Source organism: Dreissena polymorpha, chromosome 1 (genome assembly GCF_020536995.1).
Source record: "Dreissena polymorpha isolate Duluth1 chromosome 1, UMN_Dpol_1.0, whole genome shotgun sequence".
Taxonomy (NCBI): Eukaryota; Metazoa; Mollusca; class Bivalvia; order Myida; family Dreissenidae; genus Dreissena; species Dreissena polymorpha.
Genome location: NC_068355.1, coordinates 192,390,505 through 192,413,645, shown reverse-complemented (window position 1 = coordinate 192,413,645; position 23,141 = coordinate 192,390,505). Strand labels below are relative to the sequence as shown.

General features: G+C 36.1%; 1 long non-coding RNA gene across 11 annotated transcripts in view; it reads left to right on the top strand.

Moving 5' to 3' along the window:
- Positions 1–23,141, top strand: part of LOC127864379 (uncharacterized) — a 36,500-nt gene that overhangs the window by 1,022 nt on the left and 12,337 nt on the right. For all 11 annotated transcript variants that reach the window (XR_008041826.1, XR_008041827.1, XR_008041832.1 and 8 more), the window contains exons 2-11: positions 1,897–2,116; positions 2,579–2,695; positions 6,482–7,327; positions 8,398–8,659; positions 9,950–10,002; positions 12,937–13,095; positions 15,530–16,342; positions 18,819–18,985; positions 21,260–21,459; positions 22,183–22,301. This is a non-coding gene — a long non-coding RNA (uncharacterized LOC127864379). The remainder of the gene's footprint in view (positions 1–1,896; positions 2,117–2,578; positions 2,696–6,481; positions 7,328–8,397; positions 8,660–9,949; positions 10,003–12,936; positions 13,096–15,529; positions 16,343–18,818; positions 18,986–21,259; positions 21,460–22,182; positions 22,302–23,141) is intronic.

The window sequence follows — 23,141 nt, the reverse complement described above, 5'->3', positions numbered from 1 at the left end:
CCTTATTCAGCTCTATAACTTGAACCTTAATGCAATTAATATCCACTTATTCTCAATGTTTATTTTTTTTAGCAAAAAAAACAACAACCATTTTCCCAATTTAATTCAAAACAGCATGATTTTTTCCGAATTGTCCCAATCCAAAAATTTTTAAAATAAACTCTCTGCGTAGAGCTGGCCCTTAGTTCTTGCACATTTTAGAGTCTTTGATAAGAATAACTTGTTTAATTTGCTTATTTCACTAAGTTTCATTACTATTTTGAAGTTGGAGTTACATAAATTATTTATTTCACATATAATTGGATATGATTATTGTTCAAATTAGAGCCCGGATGTTTTCAAAACAATAGCACTATATTGCTTTCATATCCTTATGCACACAATTTCAACACCAGTTGCTAGAAGTATCAATTCAAAATCACCTACAGTGAATAGTTTTAACCAGAATAGGCAATAATTACTACTTAAATTATTACAACCCCTGGTTGCAAGATAGAGTGTCATAGAGTGAATTCAATATAGACCTTCATCTGTATTTCTGTCTGATCCATAGGCGCTCGATGTCAATGACAATGTTTTATTTTAAATTTATTTATTTATTTATTTATTTTTTAGTTACCCGTTGTTTATTATAATGCATACACATACTAAATTAATAAAAAGTCTTCCGACAAAACGTTTTTAAAACAAAGATAGTTCGACTATGTATGTACAGTTATTGACAAGGTAAATCACTCCCCATTTTCTAAAGCAACGGAAGTGCGTCATTATGCATAATTAAATCGCTGTCATCCCGCTTGCTCATTGAAATGCGCGCGCAGGCCGGGAACCTCGCTCTTTATACACAATAACAGCCACTAAACACTATGGGCGCCAGATTTGATTTTTGACGTGCTGATTTTTTTTCTGGAAATCACCATGGCAGACGAAATCAAGTTAAACAATTGGTAAGGAATGATTCATGTGTATGCAATTTACAATATCTTTTGTTGATTGCCCCATTAATTGAGTGAAACAGTAGTTACAAGGATTTATCACATCGTCTGTGGATGTTTCTGTTGAAACTGAAAGTAGATAAAGAAAGAGTGAGGTTCCCGGCCTGCTCGCGCATTTCAATAAGCGAGCGGTATGACAGCGATTTAATTATTAATGACGCACTTCCGTTGCTTTAGAAAATGGCGGGTGATTTACCTTGTCAATATCAATGTACATAGTAGAACTATCTTTTTTTTAAGAAGACGTTTTGTCAGAAGATTTTTATTAATTTAGTATGTGTATGCATTATAATAAACAATGGGTAACTAAAAAACAAATAAATAAATAAAACATTGTCATTGACATCGAGCGCCTATGGTCTGATCCATAGATAAAACGTGTGTGATCAAGTACTCGTACACTTACAGTATTCAACTCACGTCTATTGTTTCTTATTATATGTCATACAGTTGTATTAATTGTCTCACATTTAAAGTTGTTTAGTCTCACATATATGTCATAAACTGTCACATTTAAAGGTGTGCAGTCTCACACTTTAAGCTGTACAGTGTCACATTTAAAGCTGTATTGTCTCACATTTTCAGTTGCTGAGTATCACATTTAAAATTATGTAGTCTTACATTTAAAGTTGTTTATTATCACATTTAAAGTTGTATATCGCATAATTAAAGGTGTACAGTCTCACATTCTAAATTGCTCAAGTAAGGCCTGTTTTTGATTTAAAAAAATAAGTATTACACCTTGCTACAAACTGTACTTTACCATGTATTCCTTGAGGTTTAAAACCCCTAACTTTCAATTTCAAGATGATATGCGTTAAACATTGATACAACGCTATTCTGAGTTGTTATTGGTGAACAATCAATTGCAATATCCTAAATATCAATTAATTGTTGTCAGGATTTGATGCAATCCTTGATTGGTACCCAGCTTAACAACAGGCTCTTTGGTCAGCTGGTCCCAGACGCCCAGAGACACTTCCTGTGCATCGGGGGTAGTTGGCTCTTGGCGCAGGACCTCGGGGCAAATGCTCAATGAATCCTTCCCGCAGGGTGCAGCCAGTCTAAACCTGGGGTTTCAAACTTCCCTGCCTAAGGGCCGAGATTATATCATCCACAAGGTATATTTGGGCTGTAATTTACCGTGTATAATGTGCAGGTGTGTACTCCTAATTTCACGTGTTGATTAAACTCCATGCTACATGTACTAACTTAAAAAATTTAAATAACATTACTATGCACTCGTAAATATGCATAATAGCTGCCAATAGCCTTGATATCTTTGCAGTATATAGGGATTTTTAAGTCACTACGTTATGAAATGGTGCAGGGGGGGGGTGTAAAGATTTGTCATCGTCTTTAATAACCAGTAACCTCCATCCTTCATTTCCTCCTCCTTATATCCGTTCCACTTTTTTTGCTTTTGCACATAACTTAATTAGCTCCAGAGGGATGAACAATGTTTGTATAAAGAGTACATATATAGAAGGCAATATTTGAGCATTTATTATATCAAACCAACTTCATTGACTTTCAATATAGCAGATGCCATTTGAGAATTCATTGAATTATTTGGTTTACAGGCACACATTTCTGGGAGGCGCTAAGACCATTTTATCTGTTCACAGAGTCTTATACTCACAAGTTCAGGCCCAGAGAGAAATATCCCCAACTACAACTTTGCCCCTACATCACAATAGGTAAGTGGCCTTGCCATTGCAAAAGGAGTCACTGTGGCAAAGCTTTCAAGAGACCCACTCTTAATAGCCTAAGACTTTAGATGCAATCACAGAGCTCCAGATAAGGTTTTGTGAAATTCTTAAATTACTACTAGATTTTCAAAAAGAATTCTTAACTCTGAAATTTTATTCCTAACGTTACTACTAAGTTTTGGAAAATAATTCTTATTTTTTTATAAATGACCTAAAAATAAATAATAATGGTTATTTTCATGCAAAAAAATCAAAATAAACATACTAGCAACTTTATTTATACGAGTTCAACAGTGTTTTTTCAGTATTATACAATTTTATTTTTCAAATACCTTCATTTGCCCAAACTGTGCTTAGATTGCATGACTTAGATGATTTTTTACATATTTCACAATTAAAACGGGTCTCCCCTTCAATCTTTCAACGATTAGCCACGGGACTGGTCCCTTCCACTCGTTCAATGTTTTCTGAGTGTTTAAGTTTGGACCCGTCGTGTCGCGTTTTTGTTTAGCTTTTCCGACTGTGTCGGAAACTGAACATACAACATCGTATAAGATCATTTCTATAATGTCTTTCTAAACATTTAACTTCGGCTCACTTTGCGTACAATATGTTAAAAGCGTGTTTTTGACGCTTTGCAGTTTTTTTAGGATGCTCTCTGGGCGCCGCCATTGTTTTTTGACAGATAGACGGTATAAGCTGCTTTTATTGGAAAAAATGCGCTTTGTTTAACAAACCCGATAACCATTCTATATATGCTCCGCAAAGATCTTTAATACGCAAAAAGAACTCAATAAAAATCGCTACGAACCGATGTAAAAATAATATTCGTAACTTGATTATGTATTTCTTTATGGTACGACAAGATTTTAAAATAAATACGTAACGAACTTTAAAATAATTCGTAATTACGAAAATACGACCCTTATCTGGAGCTCTGAATCATACTTTACTAAATAGGTTAAACCAAATGCCAACTGTGGTTTCTGCTCTTCCATTAATTGACAAGTTAATCATATTTCAGTTTAAAAGTTCAGCGACAAACTTTTGTATACATGTAGTATATAGAAAAGTGAAGAAAATGCAAAAGTGTCAAGCTTAACCCTCAAATTTGCATTTTAAATTGAACATCTAGAAATATATTAAAACTAAAAACAACAACAACAAACCAGCCATTTATCAGCAGGTACCAACATATCTGGCTCTTAAACTATTTTCAAAAGCAGGTTCTACATCAATTGTAATTATGGTTCTAAAACTACCATTGATACAAAAGTGGGGCCAGTGATGTTTGTAGCTTTGCATAACATGATTTTTTTCTTTATTATTTATTGTATATCAGTTTATCAACTTTAATGACCAATTATAACCTATAAATTATGTGATTATAATTATACCCCACAAACGAAGTTTAGGGGGTATAAAGGATTGAGCTTGTCTGCCGGTCAGTCTGTTGGTCGGTCAGTATTCAGTGTCCGCTCTCTAATTCAAGTGGTTTTCATCCGATCATCACCAAACTTGGTCAGATGTTGTATTTAGACAATGTCTAGTTCAAGTTTGAATATGTATCATGCCAGGTCAAAAACAAGGTCACAGGGTCACTGAGTGCGTTTAAACATTGAGCATGGTGTCTGCTCTCTAATTCAAGTAGTTTTTATCCGAGCTTCACCAAACTTGGTCAGAAGTTGTATCTAAATGATGTCTAGGCCAAGTTTGAACATAGGCCATGCCGGGTCAAAAACTAGGTCACGGGGTCACTAAGTGCGTTTTAAACATTTAGCATGGTGTCTGCTATTTTTTGTGAAGAAAACATGCAAAATATTCTGTGTCAATTCAATGCCGCATGTGGGGGTCACTTCTTTGGCAAAGCTCTAGTTTTAATAGTTAACAAAAGCACATGATAGTTAAGTGGTGTAAGTCGCGTTTTATTGAGTGTATCAGGAATTTCCCATATGGCTTATAATTCACCCAAAAAGACTCAAAAGTGATATGTCATGCAACACATTTACAGATCTGCTTTAGCTGACTTGAGCACACGATTCTAAAAGCAATTGTGATCATACTATGTTAAGCTTGTTACTAAGCTAGAAGCCTGATTTTTGATTAAAATATTTATTAAACTTGGTCTGATTGGTCCTAGACAATATCTTGGCAATTTTACATCTGGGTCACATGACTCCTTCAACAAGCCTTGTTGTTACAAGGTCACATATATTTAAATCATATGAAATCACTGTTACATGTAACACATCAGAGGCCACATGTGTGGCTCAATATTGATGAAACTTTGTCCAAATGTTTTTATGCAGGGTGGCATATAGCAGTTGAACTGTCCGTCAGTGTGTCAGTATGTCAGCATTTGTGTATGTGTGTATGTCAGTCAGTCTGTCCGTCCGTCCGAAAACTTTAATGGCCATAACCTTTTCAATATTGAAGATAGCAACTTGATATTTGGCATGCATGTGCATCTCACGGAGCTGCACATTTTAAGTGATGAAAGGTGAAGGTCAATGTCATCCTTCAAGGTCAAATGTCTAATATATGGTGTCTGTCCGTCCGTCCGTCCGTCCAAAAACTTTAATATTGGCCATAAGTTTTTCACTATTGAAGATGTCAACTTGATATTTAGCATGCATGTGTATGTCATGGAGCGGAACATTTTGAGTGGTGAAAGGTGAAGGTCAAGGTCGTCCTCCAAGGTAAAATGTCAAATATATGGCGTCTGTCCGTCCGAAAACTTTAACATTGGCCATAACTTTTTCAATATTGAAGATAGCAACTTGATATTTGGCATGCATGTGCATCTCATAAAGCTGCACATTTTGAGTGGTGGAAGTTCAAGGTCAAGGTCATCCTTCAAGGTCAAAGGTCAAAAAAAAAGAAAAAAAATCAAAGCGGCGCAATAGGGGGCACTGTTAATCGGACGAACACATCTCTTGTTTTGTTTTTTTTGTTTTATTATTTATTTCAACTTTTGTTACATGTTGATTTACTTTGGAACTGTTGTCCAGTTTGAATTAAAACAGATTTAAACAATCAAAGATCTGTAAAGGAATAGTAGAATTTTTTTTTCAACTTTGGGAAGACATTATTATTAACATATATTAACAATAAAACAAATGTAAAAGCAAAGTAAAAGTAAAGTGATTAAAGGCATTAGAATAATTGAAATATATGACATTTTTAACAAGATGAGTATAAATTTTTCTAAATGGAAAAAACTCGCTAAAAAGATAAATAAGCTGTGCTGTTGGAAAATGGAGCTTTATGCATGTGCTTGAATTGTTGAACCAGATTAGCCTGTGCAGCCCACACAGGCTAATCATTGACACCATTTTTCTCTTAAAGGTATGTTGGTTGAACAGAAATATCCTCTTTAGGAAAATCCAGTCTAGTCAGAAAGTGTCCTCCCTGATTAGCTTATGTTGACTTAACATGCTAATCTGGGACGACACTTTCAGATATTGATGAGCGGCATGTTGGCTTATGAAATTATATCTCTGCAAGTTATGGGAAAATAATAATTATGAACTTACAGGTTAGTATAGCATTAGCCAACACTTTTAATGTTTTAATATGAAAGGTTTTAGTTGTATCAATGTTTAGGCTATAAAGGACTATGGATCAATGAAACACCAGATAAGAAATTCATGGGAATGAAGTTTTGCTATTGAAAACCTGCACAGCCAACCAACAAGCATAGTTTGTAATAGATTGTAATATAAACATTTATTACAAGTTCATATTACCCACTGTGCTGTTGTTGTTTTTTAGGAGAGCACCAGCTTTGATATTGTGTTGGCCCAACAACAGCACCAGTCCGGCATGCATGAGCCCCAGTCCAGGACAACCCTTCCCCTACCCTGATCCATATCTCCTCCCCCAAGACCTCCAGCCTCAAATTCTGAACACATCCAGTTTTCTTGCACTGTTCTCATCAACCGCAATGTCCACGTTAAGTTATCCACTGTCGAGCCCGAGTAGTTTTGTTTAGCTTGAGTGTCCGAGTGGGAAGAGTGTTACAGACACAAGGAGTTATATCAGTAGTTATGGTAATGCTCAATCAACAGTCAGTTCTTGCTGTTGGACATCACTGTGAATATCACGACGAATGAGAAGTTGAATAACTTGTTCCATTCGTTATGGGACAAACACAAATTCAGCGAGGAACGGGACAAAAAAATCAAGGAACAATTGAAGCGATTAATGCAGAAGTGTAGGCTTTCCAAAGTAGATACTTCTGCTGTTGATAGTTAGGACAGTAGTAGTGTTACGGACCGTCTTGGTTTTGTCCTCTCAGGCGTCTAAACTGTCCAAAGGGAACATAAAGCTTTTGACGCTGTTGCTGATGAAGAAAGGCAGTAGTGACTTGGCTGTGAACACCAAGAGCACAATACATCAATGGGGCATGCCTCAGACGCAAATTGCGCCCAAGATTGTAAACAAGGTGCAAAATGTTAACATGTTTAGCTTTGTTATGAGCACTTGGCACTTGTTTTGAATCGAGAATAGAAATGGCTTTGAAAAATGACAGCGGTTTTGTAATGTCGTCCAGTACGCACTTCGACTCTCAACCGAGTTAGTCAGAACTCAAACTCGGGCCTTAGTAATATCAGCAAGGTAAGCATGTCGTCTCAGCTTCTTGAGTGTCAGATGTTATTTGGTTAAATTTGGGGCCAATAATTCAGCCACAGCCCTAATCTCCAAACATCTATATTTTTTCCATAATGGCTGGCTGTCATTCCCAATTGAAGGTTTTCCAACAAAAATTGTGTTTAATAGGTCGCAACATTGAGTGTATTTCCTGATTCAGCTCTATAAATTGAACTTAAGTTAAATGAATACATTAAATTTGATGGTACTGATTTTCGATTTTTAAGTATTTGTAAGCAAAAAATAAACCCCAATATTCCAATTTTAGTCAAAATATCCAGGTTTTTCCCAATCCAACAATGACCCAATTTCAAAAATGGTTATAATAGACTCAGCACAGAGCTAGCACCTATTTTTATCACATTTGAAGTCTTTTTTAAAAACAAATGGCTTCATTTACTTATTTCACTAATTTGTATTACAATTTTGTAGTAGTTTGTTTTATTAAAAAAATGTTTATGTTGTTTATTTCTCATATAATTTGGTATGATTATTATTTCAATCAGAGCCTGGATGTTTGCAAAATTGCTTTAGATCCTGATGATAACACCAGTAACTAGAAGGTCTGTCCTACAAAAGGAGGCCATTTAATGTAGAAATCAATATCACTACTTACCATGGTCTCACATTTTAAGTTTTTTAGACTCTCGTTTCAAGTTGTATTGTCTCACATTTAAAGGAGTATAGTCATACATTTGAAGTTGTACAGTGTCAAATTTAATGGTGTATAGCCTAAGATTTAATGTTTTTAAAAGTCTCACATTTAAAATTGTATAGTCTAACATTTTGAATGTACAGTCATTCATGTTAAGTTGTATAGTGGCAAATTTTTAAACGTTGTATTGTCTCACATTTAAAGTTGTTCAGTCTCTTGTTTAAAGTTGTGTAGTCTTAGATTTAAAGGTGTATTGTCATACATTTGATGTTATATTGTGTCAAATTTAAAGTTGTTGTGTCTCAGATTTAAAGCTTAAAACAGTCTCACATTTAACATTGTATAGTCTCACATGTTAAATTGTAAAGTCTCTAATTTTCAGTTGTAGAGACGATCAAAGTGAAACAATTTGTTCCAACAGATAGAACAGGCGTTGATTGACTCGTCCGTAAATGTGACTGGCCTTAATATGTTGCTCTCGAATAATGTGAACCTCACCAGGAGAGCTGTCTGCAATTGACGACATTCAACAACAGTTGTTGTCGGGAATTCCCGGGTTTGGGTTGGTGACATAGGTGTCGAGACTCGCTTCATCTCTGCATATGGCACGCTCGCAGCAACAGCAGCAGCAACAAGAACAGCAGGTAGTATTTGAGCTGTGGTCTGGGATATGGGGCTTAATGTATGTGCTTAAACAATCATTCCATAGTAAGCCTGTGCAGACTGCACATACATTAAGTCCTATTTTCCCAGAATGCAACCCATATAGTTCACTTAACATCAGTACTTTTTCTGGCTGATTAAGGAAAAGTTCTTAACATCAAATGTGTATTCTTTGTTTTTAAATTGATTAAACTTGGTTAATAAATAGGAAAGTTGATCTGATATATGTTTATATCATAGAAATTAGGGCATAGTTTATTTTTTGGTCGAAATTTAGCCCTGAACCAAAATGTTCTGATGACCGCGATTCGAAATGTGCTGATAACTACAGTGTCCTTTCAGAAATTGCTTTCATATTTGATATGCATGTGTATCTGAACAACATATTTCCATGCGCATATAATTTTTGACCCATGTGACCTTGACCTTGAACTTGAGGTCAGCGTTCAGGTTTTGAAATCTGCGACCACAATTCGCAAAAGGCTCATTCCTACTGTGTCCATTCAGATATTGCTTTCATATTTGGTATGCATGTGTATCTTGACAACACCTTTACATGCACATTAAATTGTTTGACTTGGGGTCCGCGTTCAGGTTTCGAAATCTGCAACTGCGGTTCAAAAAAAGCTCATAACATCTGTGTCCCTTCAGAAATTGCTTTCATATTTGGTACGCATCTGTATCTGAACAAGACCTTTCCATGCGCATATAAAATTTGTACCCCTGTGACCTTGACCTTGAACTTAGGGTCCACGCTTAGATTGCAAAAATCTATTATGTGGTTATCTCCGCCGTCTTTCCGTCCTGGCCAATATCTTCTCCTACACTGTTACCACTAGAATCGTACCTTACACGCATAGTAGCTATGAGCATATGTGCGACAGTGTATTATTTGGAATTTTGATCTGACCCCTGGGTCAAAAGTTATGGGGGTTGTGGTAGGGGCCGGGTCAGAGATTTTTACTCATTTTTTAGGCTATTTTACATTAACTTCTTTATTTCCTCACAGATTTACTTCAAATTTATACTGAATATCATTTATGACTTAACAGTCAATCTCAACTATGCATAGCCCAATTACCAACCCTGGGGCTTCCCTTGGTCAAACATGCGGCATGGGGATTCGCGTCAGCCTCTGGCCCGCCATTTCTAGTTTACTTTGTTTTATGCTGTTGAACATTTGTTATTGATTTTAATAACATTTATATAAATGTGTGTGAATCCTAAGTATACATACAAGAAATACATCAAGCTTATTTCTGCTGCTCCAGTGGCTGCTGAGTCCGAGGATGTGGTGGACAAGAATGACCTGAATATGCAGAAGGTAAAATAGATTCTTTATTTGTCAGGTGTTTTCTTTGCCATTTTGGGGGAAATTTGTTTTTTTGGATGGTGAATTTTTTCGCATGAAAAATCAATTGATTTGGGAAAAATAATTTTATATTACTCTTTCTAATACTTCAAATTATAATAATAAAATCACGTAATGATAATTCTATACATTTCAAGCCCCCAAAGGAGGGTATACAGTGATCGGACTGTCCGTCGGTTTGTCTGTAAAACTTTGCGTTTAGGTTTCGAAAAATGCTCATTACTTCTATGTCGCTTCAGAAAGCTATTTTATATTTGGCATGCATGTGTATATGGACAAGGTCTTTTCATATGCACACAAATTTTGACCCCTGTGACCTTGACCTTGAACTTAGGGTCCGGTCCGCGTTTAGGTTTCGAAATCTGCTTTTAGGTTTCGAAAAAAGCTTATAAATTCTATCAAGCGTTTATAGGGGGCATAAGTCATCCTATGGTGACAGCTTTTGTTTTAGATCTTATTGAAACATAATTGAGATATAATAAGCTTATGGCACTTATCTAAAAAAAAGGTTTGGTTATGGTTCCGTTTAACAGACCCATCAATATGCCAGGAAAAGGCCTGCTTGTGTATTTCATATGTATTAAGAATGCAAAAAAGAAATGAGGTGGGAAAGAAAAGTATAAATTTGCATGAGGTAAAATATCCTCTGTAATTGATTGTAACTTGTGAATCATTTATTTTTGTCCATATGAACTTTCCTGGTTAAAACAGACTTTCATGGACACATAAGTTGATGCATGGATTTCTCAGTTTGGAAAATATACATGAGGAATTTGTGTAAGTTATTTTCTAATGTGTTTGTGTTAACTTTGTGGATATGTCAACCCTTAAAATCAACTCAAAAGAATGTCCCACTAATAATAATGATTTGACAGTGTACCAGGCTGTGTATTAAGAATGCTAAAGATGAAGTTGACAAAAATGATATGATTTCACATAACATAAAATGACTTATTTTACTTTAGGATCAATAACTCAACCCTTCTTCAGCTGGATGCTTTGAAAACCTCAGTAACACAGAATTTCAAAATGTGATTCAAAGTAAGCATCATTCTGGGAAAAGGGGTCTTAATGCATTTTTAGTTCCATCCACATATTAGCTTGTGCAGTGCACGATACTTTCTGCTTTTGAGGAGTTTTTTGTTTAAAGAAAATTTCTTCTAAACAAAAATCAATTCTAGGCGAAAATTGTCATCTCAGGTTAGCATTACAAAACACTTTTCGCAAAAAAAATGGAATATGAATTTTAAAATCGCTATTATTTGTGGGACATTAATAAATGTGGATTTCATGAATTTACTGATACACAAATTTAGCTCACATACATAACAGAATAACCATTGCAAATTCCTTTTCTGCCAAATTAAAAAATCCACAAATTTACATGTCCAAATCAAAGTCATTTTTTGAAATGCCCGATAATTTTTGCCAACGTATATCAATGAGTTTACAAGATAAGGGTTGTTAAAATCCAGTTTCCAGTTTGATTTGGTGGCTTAAATTTTGCTCTGGGCAAATATCAGATTGGGCAACCCCTTTTTTTCAGCCTTTTTTTGCAAAAGTTACCCGTGTGAAAGGGACATGACTCGCGGGGCTATTTTTCCTTGGTACATTATACGGTAAACTAGTTTTGCCAGCTGGTCAGGGCAAATGGCCTGTAACAGAATTTTACTCCCAACTAGGTGAATGTGAAATTGTGAACAGCCATTTATTTCCTTCTTTATAAATTACACGTTCAAAGCATTTCCTTGTATGCTAGTGGACTAATAAATAGAGCACTGAAACTGAACATGACAGCAAACACGCATGTAAAATATTAATTTGATAAGTTTGTGCAATTAAGTTTTATGTAATTAAAACAACCCAAATATTTCCAAATTAAACAAAAATTCTAAGAATTTTCAAAATGTCATTTATAATCGCATTTATTATTATCCCCCCCTTTGAAGAAGAGGGGGTATATTGCTTTGCTCATGTCGGTCTGTCGGTCGGTCTGTCGGTCCGTCCACCAGGTGGTTGTCAGACGATAACTCAAGAACGCTTGGGCCTAGGATCATGAAACTTCATAGGTACATTGATCATGACTCGCAGATGACCCCTACTGATTTTGAGGTCACTAGGTCAAAGGTCAAGGTCACGATGACCCGAAATAGTAAAATGGTTTCTTGATGATAGCTCAAGAACGCTAAGGTCTAGGATCATGAAACTTGATAGGTAGATTGATCATGACTAGCAGATGACCCCTATTGATTTTCAGGTCACTAGGTCAAAGGTCAAGGTCACGATGACCCGAAATAGTAAAATGGTTTCTTGATGATAACTCAAGAACGCTTAGGCCTAGGATCATGAAACTTGATAGGTAGATTGATCAGGACTCGCAGATGACCCCTATTGATTTTGAGGTCACTAGGTCAAAGGTCAAGGTCACAGTGACCCGAAATAGTAAAATGGTTTCTGGATGATAACTCAAGAACGCTTAGGTCTAGGATCATGAAACTTGATAGGTAGATTGATCATGACTAGCAGATGACCCCTATTGATTTTCAGGTCACTAGGTCAAAGGTCAAGGTCACGATGACCCGAAATAGTAAAATGGTTTCCGGATGATAACTAAAGAACGCTTATTCCTATGATCATGAAACTTGATAGGAAGAATGATCATGACTCGCAGATGACCCCTATTGATTTTCAGGTCACTAGGTCAAAGGTCAAGGTCACGGTGACCCGAAATAGTTTTACAAACAGCCCTTGTTCCCGATTGATGTGGTAAAAGGACTTTATCCAATTTGGACAAAAAAAATGGCTGATATATTACTAAATTAAATGTACGTGTTCAAAAGACTGACTGGGCCAACATATTTTATATTGGTTTGCTCAACGTTACAGCAACTGCTCAGCACAGAAGACGACTGTCTGGTGAAAGGCTCAGCCGTATCAAAGTTCAGTGATGTTGGGGGACGTTGCTGTTCCATGTCTGGGGATCGCATCATGAAGGACATTTTAGCTGACACTTACAAGGGAGAGAACTCTAGGTCTGCACCAAAAGTGAGTTGTTGACCTTAAGTAACTGTTTAATTACAAAGGATAGAACTGTAGATCTGCACAAACAGTAAGTTGTTGCCCTTTAGTTACTGTCTAATTATGTCTACCACTGTTTGTTATGCCCCCCTTCGAAGAAGAGGGGGTATTTTGCTTTGCTCATGTCGGTCGGTCGGTCCGTCCATCAGGTGGTTGTCAGACAATAACTCATGAACGCTTGGGCCTAGGATCATGAAACTTCATAGGTACATTGATCACGACTCGCAGATGACCCCTATTGATTTTGAGGTCACTAGGTCAAAGGTCAAGGTCACGGTGACCTGAAATAGTAAAATGGTTTTTGAATGATAACTCAAGAACGCATACGCCTAGGATCATGAAACTTCATGGGTAGATTGATCATGACAGATGCCCCCTATTGATTTTGAGGTCACAAGGTCAAAGGTCAAGGTCACGGTGACCCGAAATAGTAAAATGGTTTCCGGATGATAACTCAAGAATGCATACGCATTGGATCATGAAACTGCATGGGTAGATTGATCATGACTGGCAGATGACCCCTATAGATTTTGAGGTCACTAGGTCAAAGGTCAAGGTCACGGTGACCCGAAATAGTAAAATGGTTTTCGGATGATAACTCAAGAACGCATATGCCTAGGATCATGAAACTTCACAGGTAGATTGATCATGACTCGCAGATGACCCCTATTGATTTTGAGGTCAAAGGTCAAGGTCACGGTGACCCGAAATAGTAAAATGGTTTTTGGATGATAACTCAAGAACGCTTTTGCCTAGGATCATGACACTTCATAGGTACATTGATCGTGACTCACAGATGACCCATATTGATTTTCAGGTCACTAGGTCAAAGGTCAAGGTCACAGTGACAAAAAACGTATCACACAATGGCTGCCACTACAACGGACAGCCCATATTTTGTATATTTTGTATATTAAATGTTGTGTTAATGTTTAATTTTGTTGATTAATACAAATATAAGCAGGACAGGGGAGGTAATACACTATTATATCTACCTATATACAGGGGAAACAAATGCAATAAGTTTAAATTTATTGTTACAGCATTTGCCTAACTGCATTTTTGTAATGCATACTACTACTACTACTACTACTACTACTAGTGCTGCTGCTACTACTACTACTACTACTTCTACTACTACTACTACTACTACTTCTACTACTACTACTACTACTACTTCTACTACTACTACTACTACTACTACTACTACTACTACTACTACTACTACTACTTCTACTACTACTACTACTACTACTACTACTACTACTTCTACTACTACTACTACAACTACTACTACTACTACTACTACTACTACTACTACTACTGCTACTATTATTTCTTCTGCTGCTACCACCACCACCACCACCACCACCACCATTCACAGTGACAAAAAACGTATTCACACAATGGCTGCTACTACAACTTATGGCCCATATAGGGGGGCATGCATGTTTTACAAACAGCCCTTGTTTGTTGTTAATATGCAGGAAAGAAATGGCAAAAAATATAAATGACCCGTGCTGTGGTAAAATGGGGCTTAATGCATGTGCTCAAATTGTTATCCCATATAAGTCTGCGCAGTCCGCACAGACTAATAGGGACAACACTTTCCTCTTCAAAGGTTTTTTTCTTTGAAAGGAAGTGTCCTTTTTACAAAAATCCAGTCTAGTCGGAAAGTGTCCTACCTGATTAGCTTATGTGGACGACACATGCTTATAAGGGACAACAATTAATATTATTGATGAGCCGCATATTGGCTTATAAAATAACATCTCTGAAAGTTTAGTGAAAATGATAATTTTGAATTCACAGGTTAGTATAACATTAGCCAACAATGTTTTAATACAAAATGGTTTAAGTATGCCCCCTTCCATGTGTATATGGACAACGCCTTCCCATATGCACAAACATTTTGACTCCTGTGACCTTGACCTTGAAGTTAGGGTCCGCGTTTAGATTTTGAAATCTGCGTTTAGGTTTCGAAAAATGCTCATGACTTCTATGTCCCTTGAGATATAATCTTCATATTTGGTATGCATGTGTATACGGACAAGACCTTTCCATACGCACACAAATTTTGACCCCTGTGACATTGACCTTGGACTTAGGGGTCGCGTTAAGGTTTCGAAATCTGCGTTTAGGTTTCGAAAAAAGCTCATAACTTCTATCAAGCGTTTATAGGGGGCATAAGTCATCCTATGGTGACAGAGCCTCTTGTTTATATTAATGTTTGTGCTATTGATTACAAGGAACCAATCAAATCCCAGATTAGAAATTCATTAGAATAAAGTTTTGCTGTTGAAAACCTTCACATCCAATCAAAAGGCATAGTTTGTTATAGATTGTAGTATTAACATTTGTTACTAGTTCATACCACCCACTGTGCTGTTGTTTTTTTCAGGAGAGAACCAGCATTGATATCGAGTTTGATACCAGTCTGCCTGAAGAATCCCCAGTCCAGGACGATCCTTGCCCCCCCCCTGACCCCTAGCTCCTCCACCCTGACCTCTGGCCTCAAAGGGTCATCATAGTTGAATTCAAGCGCTGTACTCAACAACCGCAATGTCTGTGTCGAGTTTTCAACACTCAAGACTGAGTAGTTTTGTTGAGCTCGAGTGCAAGAGTGGGACAGACACAATGAGTTATAGAAGTAGTTATGGTAACACTAACAGTCAGTTCTTGCCGTATGACATCACAACGAATATCACGAAGAATAAAAAGTTGATTAATTTGTTCCATTCTTTATGGGACAAACATAAATTCAGCGAGGATCGGGAAAAAACCAAGGAAATTTTTACAATTGAAGCGATTAATTCACATAAGTAAGCTTTCCAAGCAGAATACTTTTGCTGTCTATAGTTTGGACAGTAGTAGATTTACAAACGCGCTTTTGATGCTGTTGCTGACAAAGAAAGGCAGTAACTACTTCATTGTGAACACCCAGAGCACGATACACCCATGGGGTTTGCCTAAAATGTGAATTCCGCCCAATATTGTAAACAAGGTGCTAAAAGTAAACACGTCCGGTTTTGTTACGAGCGCTTTGCACTCCAAGCCCAAAGCACATAGAATCAACGCCAGAAAAGGCTTAGAAAATGACAGCAGTTTCGTTGTGTAATCCAGTAAGGACTCTGAACGACATTAATGAGACCTCAAACTTGACCATAGCACTCACAGCGAGGCCATCATGTTATCTCAGCTTCTTGAGCTTCAGGTGAGACCTTACAGTGTAATTTATTTTGTTTAATTTGGGGCCGAAAGTCGGCATCATTCCTAGTCTCAATAAGTTCATACTTTTACTTAATTACTGGCTTATATTCTCAATTCAAGGTTTGCACACAAATGTATTTGTTTAACAGGTTGCGACATTGAGTTCATTTCCTTATTCAGCTCTATAAGTTGAACCTTAGTGCAATTAATCTTGATAGCACTTAATCTCAATGTTTAAATATTTGTTAGCAAAAAACAACAACCCATGTTTCCAATTAAAATCAAAACAGCACGATTTTTTCCCATTTTGGCTCAATTCCAAACACGGTTAAAATAAACTCTGCACAGAGCTAGCCACTATAGTTCTAGCGAATTTTAAAGTCTTTTATAAAAATAACTGGCTTTGTTTGCTTAGTTCACTAAGATTTATTACTATTTTGAAGTTGTTGTGTTTTAAAAATTGTTTATGTCACATGTAGGGGATATGATTAATTAAAGTAGAGCCCAGATGTTTGCAAAACAATAGCACTATATTGCTTATAGGTTTGAAACTTTAAATCTAATATCTGTCCTACAAAAACGAGGACATCAAAGAAAATGAAGAAATCAACTAATATCAATTCCATATCTCATACAGCTAATACGTTTAACCAGAATAGGTTATAGTTACTGAGTATTGTAGTGAGCTGGTTTTTAAGTACAAAAATGTTTACCTTTTAAATACTTGTGTGTACAGTGACATTCGGTTGGTCTGGTGTTTTTACAAACATAATACGTAGAATATGCATATGAATCTGATAATACACAGACCCACTAACATATAAATCAAACCATGTTTGTAATTTACCATTTTTGACCAAGAATCCTGCCACTGTTCTTTCTTGTAAAGTTGACTTGAAAACGGTCCGCTCGTAAACACACTTTTACTTCGATTATCTATGTTTAACACTGAATGTTTATAGCTTAAAATAACTCTCCGTGAAAGTTGAGTACACATATTTTGCTAATCCATGCATGTTATACGAATATCTTCATTATTTGTATTGTTATTTGTAATGTTCAGTAGAAATCGGCATGTGATTTTTCCACTGTCCGCCATCTTGGAATGTCGACTTGTGGGTAATTTTTGCATAGCAACACACAGCGGTGTAAACATAAATCTCACCGGCACTATATTTAAGCTTTAGGTAAGAAAGCTGCACTATTTTTAGCAGACATAAGGTCATTATTTAGTTCATATAGTCTGTTTTAAATTGTTTTGTCATTTAAAGTGTATTTTATTATTTATAAGTGTTAAGCGTGCGAGCGTTCCATAATTGGTCACGGCAGTTATTGTAACCCGTTTTTGGTCACACTGTGACCAATATTTGGTCACAGTGACCAACTTCTGGTCACAGTGACCAATTTCTGGTCACAAGTGGAACGCCGCGGCTATATAAAGTGACCACATTTTGGTCACAAGATTGATTCTAGTCAAAACCTTAAGGCAGGCAACATCCACGCCAATTTTTTTCTTAAAAAGTACTTTTTCTTTTCGTCATTTTGTTGTTGAAAATATAACATTTTGTTGAGTTATTCGTGGAAACTGAATAAAAGTTGTTTAAAGTTGAATCGGACTTTGAGTTAAACATTAACCACCAATGATAAGGAGCGCACTAACGGAGCGTAACAGTATAATGACCACTGGTAGCAAGATAGACAGACTTCACCATAGAGGGTCATCTGTATTTCTACATTTCTGGCTTATCCATCGACAAAACGTGTAAACTCAAGTACTCATACACTTACAGTACAGTCATGTATTCAACTCACAACAATTGTTTCTTATGATATGTAATACAGTTGTATTGTCTTACATTAAAGTTGTTTAGTCTCACGTATTTAAGTTATATAATATACTATCACATTTAAAGGTGTACAATCTGACATTTTAAGTTGTGTATTGTCACATTAAGAATTGTATTGTCTCAAATTTAAAGTTGTTTAGTCTCACTTTTTAAGTCATTTACTCTCACATTTAAAGATGCACAGTCTCACATTTTAAATTGTATAGTGTCACATTTAAAGTTGTATTGTCTCACTTTTACAATTGCTGAGAACTATGTAGTTTTACATTTAAAGTTATTTAAGTTGTAAAGTAGCGCATATAAAGTTGCATACATGCATATTTAAAGGTGCACAGTCTCACACTTCAATCTGCTTAAGTTATGCCTGTTTTTGATTAATATTACACCTTGCTACAAACTGTACTTTACCATATATTCTTCGCCGTTTCAAACCCCCAACATTTCAATTTAACGTTGGTGCGCGTAACACATTGATACAACGCTATTTTGAGTTATAATTGGTAAAAAATTAATCCTTAATATCAATTATAGACGCAATGTTTGTCACTAAAAAAGCAGGTATGAAAAAAAAATGTTGCAACGCATATTCATTTGTCACTAAAATATCTGAATTTAGTTTGCTTTCCATTTCAGCAAACATTATTAGCCAACAAGATGAAAACATCATTGAAGTGAAAGTCAAAAACAATCCTGACTACCTTCGGGCACAAATACTACAACTTGCTGAAGAAATTCAGCACGAATATGTCTTGCGTCAGCCTAGCACGCCTCCTATTAACTCTTCCAACAGCGGAGCCTTGGTGAGTTTGACTTCCGTCCAAGGTTCGATGTTGCTTAGCAACAATTAGATGCTTGGTATCAACAAATTGTTCCGTACGAGTCGCTCGAACGTATACGATCTGATCCAACAGATAGAGCAGGCGTTGCGAGACTGGTCTGTTAATGTGACTGACCTCGATATATTGCTTTCCAATAATGTGAACCTTATGCCTGAAGAGCAGTATGCGATTGAAGCCATTCAACAACAGTAGTCGGGAATTCCTGGGTTTGGGGTGGTGACTTTGTCGTCGGGACTCTCTTTCTATTGACTGGTCGCAGAGGCAGCAGCAACAAGAACAACAAGTATTATTTGAGCGATGCTCTGTGGTATGGGGCTTAATCTATGTGCTTTAAATATCTAAAATATTAACTTTATAATGCTAATTCTTAAATCTTTTCTAAAAATAAGGGATGTAGTTGATTCTTGTTCGTTATTTCATGTCATCGTCGGTTCCTCAAAAAACTCTGTTGCTCTGGTCTCTTTACCATTAGGTAACTAAATGGTAATTAAATTGAATGCGTTTAAATTCCCTTTTATTATTATTTAATTTGAGTTACAATGCTATGAGGTTACATTTTATTTACACTGATATATATCATGAATATTGCTGGGCCAAGTGTGAGGTTGAGCGATCCAATACTGGTTTAAACCCTCAATTCTTTGCACTAAAAGTTCCCAGCTTTATTCTTATATGTGTGTATGTTGTTTTGTATTAGGCTGTTTCGTATTGTTTAAGGCAATTGGTCACTTGTCTTAAATAAAGGACCAATTAATTGTATATAATGAGAATGCAATACTGCTCCAGACGCTGGAGTTTCACTTCTTTTTATTAAGTATCATCCCAGATTAGCCTGTGCAGATTGCGCATACATTAAGTCCTATTAAAGTGCCATCCCAGATTAGCCTGTGCAGACTGCACATACATTAAGTCCTATTAAAGTGTCATCTCAGATAAGCCTGTGCTGACTGCACATATATTATGTCCTATTAAAGTGTCATCCCAGATTAGCCTGTGCAGACTGCACATACATTAAGTCCTATTAAAGTGCCATCCCAGATTAGCCTGTGCAGACTGCACATACATTTAGTCCTATTAAAGTGTCATCCCAGATTAGCCTGTGCAGATTGCACATACATTAAGACCTATTAAAGTGTCATCCCATATTAGCCTGTGCAGACTGCACATACATTAAGTCCTATTAAAGTGTCATCCCAGATTAGCCTGTGCAGATTGCACATACATTAAGTCATATTAAAGTGTCATCCCATATTAGCCTGTGCAGACTGCACATACATTAAGTCCTATTAAAGTGTCATCTCAGATTAGCCTGTGCAGATTGCACATACATTAAGTCCTATTAAAGTGTCATCCCAGATTAGCCTGTGAAGATTGCACATACATTAAGTCATATTAAAGTGTCATCCCAGATTAGCCTGTGCAGACTGCACATACATTAAGTCCTATTAAAGTGTCATCTCAGATTAGCCTGTGCAGACTGTACATACATTAAGTCCTATTAAAGTGTCATCTCAGATTAGCCTGTGCAGACTGCACATACATAAAGTCATATTAAAGTGTCATCTCAGATTAGCCTGTGCAGATTGCACATACATTAAGTCATATTAAAGTGTCATCTCAGATTAGCCTGTGCAGATTGCACATACATTAAGTCATATTAAAGTGTCATCCCAGATTAGCCTGTGCAGACTGTACATACATTAAGTCCTATTAAAGTGTCATCTCAGATTAGCCTGTGCAGACTGTACATACATTAAGTCCTATTAAAGTGTCATCCCAGATTAGCCTGTGCAGACTGCACATACATTAAGTCCTATTAAATTGTCATCTCAGATTAGCCTGTGCAGACTGTACATACATTAAGTCCTATTTATCCGAGAATGAGGCTCATATACTTCACTTAACGTCAGTCCTTTTTCTGCCTGATTGAAGAAAAGTTCCTAGCATAAAATGTGAATTCTCTGATTTTAAATTTATCAAACTTGGTAAATAAATAGCAAATAAAAGTTAATCTGATATCAGTTTTAATCATAGGTCAGGGTATAGTTGTGTCCATTTTTCTGCTGAAATTTAGCCCTTGAACAACAGTTTTTCCTTGCAATAAAAAACTCCACTTTAATTATTAAATTCTATTAAATTTAAGTAAAACAATTATTCTATGCCTTCTGCACATTATAACATTATTATCTTCATTTATTTTCAATATTTATTTAAATTGCAGAATTTTGTTTTAAGAGCTAGTTCCTAGCAATCATAGATCGGTACCCTGCTGAAAAACAGGATCTCTGGTCAGCTGGGCCCAGATGCCCAGCAACACTTCCTAGCCCAGGACCTTGGGGCAAATGCTCAACATGTCCTATCTGCATGGTGAAGCCAGTCGAAACCTTGGGCTCCAAACTTTCCTGCTGTGGAGCTGAGATTACCTCATCCATAAGGTACATTGGTACTGTCATTTACCATGTATAATGTTCAGTTTTTATGCCCCCTATAGGGTGGCATATAGCAGTTGAACTGTCCGAAAACATTGGCCATAATTTTTGCAATATTGAAGCTAGCAACTTGATATTTGACATGCATCTGTATCTCATGAAGCTGCACATTTTAAGTGGTGAAAGGTCAAGGTCATCCTCTAAGGTCAAAAGTAATAAAATACAATCCAAGGGAAGAAATAAGCTTTAAAAGGGAGATAATTTCTAAACCTGCTAAATGATATATTGAAATTTTATTTCAAAGCAGCACAATAAGGAGCATTGTGTTTCTGACGAACACATCTCTTGTCTACTTCAAATTTCAATTAAAATAGTTTGTGCTTTTCATATATTAATAAAACTATCATGGCTGCTAACTTAATAAAATCATTATGTTATCGTTAATATTCATAATTGCCTTGAAATGGCAAAGGGGGGTGCATACTGATTTGTATAGCTGTTGAAGTGCACTTAATAAATATTGGTTTAAGATGGATGAAAAATGTTTGGCTCTAGTGTACAGTATATAGTAGTCTATGTTTGTATGTTTGTATGAAGTGTTTAGTGTATATCTCATTTGTATCAAGAGTTTTCAAACATAATGTATTTCTTTTTTTACTCAAACAAACTTGATTTACATCCAATGTAATTGATGACATTCCAGAATGCATTGAATTATTTGGTTTACAGGGACACATTTCTAGGATGGGCTAAGGTCCTTTTATCTGTTCACAGAGGGCTTATACTCACAAGTTCAGGCCCAGAGAACGGTGTTCTCCAACTACAACACAACCAGTACGTCTCAACAGGTAATTCCTCTTCCCATCGCAAAAGGGGTCACTGTGGCATTGCCTAATACTTTAGATGGAATCAAGTTTTAACAAATAAGGTTAAACCCTATGCAAACTGAGGTTTCTGCTCTTCAATTAATTTACCAGTTTATCTTAACTAAGTTTAAGGGTTCAGTCACAAACTATTGTATTGTATATAGACATGTGAAGAAAATGCATAAGGTTCAAGCTTGACCCTCAAATTTGTATTTAAAATTGAACATCTTTAGCTACCATTTATATTGTTTTCAATTATGGAACATTTAGATTGATTTAGAGCATAATCAATTCCATATGTTTTTTAAGTAGCTGAAAATCAAAAAACCCTTATATGTAAAGATTTTGCTCTAAAGCAATTTAAATGTTCTATAATTGAAAACACGGAAAATTCATCATTTGTTTTTAATTTCATTCACGAGATACAAAATTTTGTCTTTTTTATGCCAACCTCAGCATCGTTGGGTTACTTTTGTCTATGGCAAAGTGAGTTTAATGTTTACACCAAGCCATTAATCAAAAATTAAAACAGAAATAACAAGGCGTTAAAAGGATTAGATATAACAGATTATGTTCACTTTGTGTTGTAATTATCAGAGTAATAGAAGCTTTAAAAACAGATATGAGCCTTGCGCTGGGAAAAGGGTTGAATGCGTAAAGTGTTTGACTCCAATCAGGGACACCACTTACAAATTGGATTTGGCTAAGAACATATTTCTTTAAAAAAAAATCTATAAAAGTGGAAAGTTTTGTCCCTGATTGGCCTGGTTATTCCTGAAGATTCATGTATAATAGAACAACCAGCAGCAGCTGCATGTTGGC